Source organism: Felis catus, chromosome B1 (assembly GCF_018350175.1).
Source record: "Felis catus isolate Fca126 chromosome B1, F.catus_Fca126_mat1.0, whole genome shotgun sequence".
In the NCBI taxonomy this organism is placed as follows: Eukaryota; Metazoa; Chordata; class Mammalia; order Carnivora; family Felidae; genus Felis; species Felis catus.
In genome coordinates this window covers 109,300,640-109,302,497 of record NC_058371.1, presented here as the reverse complement: position 1 = coordinate 109,302,497, position 1,858 = coordinate 109,300,640, and the positions used below count along the sequence as shown (strand labels likewise).

General features: G+C 42.2%; 1 pseudogene; it reads right to left on the bottom strand.

The window, feature by feature from the left end:
- Nucleotides 1–333: 333 nt before the first annotated feature.
- On the bottom strand, nucleotides 334–662 carry LOC123385148 (annotated as a pseudogene).
- Nucleotides 663–1,858: the final 1,196 nt, after the last annotated feature.

Below are 1,858 nucleotides of genomic sequence, written 5' to 3'. Positions count from 1 at the left end.
CATGGAACAAATATCTGAGGAGCTGGGCCGATGCTAGAAGCTGGGAAAGTAATGGTCAGCTAAATCAGGCACAGTGTCTGTTCTTGTGGAGTTTACATTGATGGAAAGAGATTAACAGATCATCCCCAAACTCCAAAGGTTTGGAGTTTATTCTGAAATATTCTGAAGAAAAGGAACAAAATTAGAAGAAATTTTAAAACAAAGAAATCTGACTTAGACTGGGTGTGTTAGTGGGTGGGGTGGTACAGGGATGTGACCTGTAAACTGAGGGAGCTGTTATTTTGTTATCCACACCCTCTTTGGTTTTAAGAGTTCAGCTTTTTATTGAACAGATTACAGAAGAAGTTTAGTCAAAAAGCCCATGTCATCATCAGATTCCTCGGATTCTTCTTTCTTTGCTTCCACTTTCTTCTCCTCAGCCTGAGCCTCCTGCTGGTGGAGCGCCAGCTGCTGGGGCAGGTCCACCAGCCCATACACTGCAGGTGAGACTCCTGATGTTGACATTGGCCAAAGCCTTTGCAAACAAGCCCAGCCAGAAAGGTTCAACATTTACAACCGCTGCTTTAATGAGGGCATTGATCTTATCCTCCGTGACCCGTCACCTCATCGTTGTGCAGGATGAGGGCTGAGTAGAAGCAGGCAAGCTCCCAGACCGAGGCCATGGTGCAGGTGGGTGCTGAGTGGGTGCTGCCAGGAGCTGTGCTAGTCACAGGGTGAAGTGAGGGCCTCACCCTATTCTGGCCGTAGCTTCCTTAGAAGAATGGAGCACGTTAGCAGCAGCTGAGGAAAAGCTGTCTATCCCCCTTTTACAGGAAATTTAGACTTGCAAATCTGTCTGACTTCAAAATCCATGTTTTTCAAAAGATAATCTTCCCACAAGTAGGCATTAAGGTCTTTTCCAGCCACACAGCACAGAGAGAACACAGCTGCCAGAGTTGGAGAATTCTAATCTTTACACAAGGCATGCATGCTCTCCACATTCAAGATAGAAGGGCAGAATTCTGGCCCTAAAAATGCCATTTTGGAATAAACAGTACTATATTAGGGGAGACGAAGAACTATTTGCAATTAGTAGTAAGAGCCAAGAAACAAGAATAGTCATGCTACGGCAGACCAAATGAGATGTGACTCAGAGGGAAAATCCATTGGTTGGGTGCCCTAGCCAAAGTGGGAAATGGGTAATGGTTATTCCCACATCCATAAGGAATACCTTCAGAATGAAATCAGAGGCTATTGAATGCACTATACATTATTGTACATATACTGGTATTATAAGCACAGAAACTTCACATTTCTCATTATAGGATTGGGTTTCATACACTCCAAGCAGTAGTTTTAGCGTCCTCATGAAATCCCAGGTTAAAGACCCTCTATAACTGAACTGTTTTTTTCTGACTTTAGAGCCAGGATTTTTGGTGTTCAGGCATCAGCTTCACTAATGGAACCACATCATAAATTTATTTCGGCCCAGATATAGTCACATTACACAGTCCTATAGTTATGGAATGGCATTATAAAAATTAAAGGTACCATTTGATTTAGTAAAGGGAGAGAGAAAGAGAGAGAGAGAGAAATAGAAGTGTTTAGAGATGAAATTAGCATGGACTGATTATTCAGGTGAGGCTTAGGAGGTAGGACTAAAGCTATGCCTGAAAGGACCAACAAAATTAAAATTTGGGAGAGAAGAGAAGAAGTTAAGAAAAAGGCATTTCAGGTAAAAGGAAAGAGAAAACCAACTGGCTGAGATATGTTTGGACTGGGAGAGTATGGGAAGTAATATTAGGAAGTTCAGATCACCCCATATATTGGAAAGCTTTGAAAAAGTATGAAGGTTAGAACTTGATTTGGGGGCATTAAA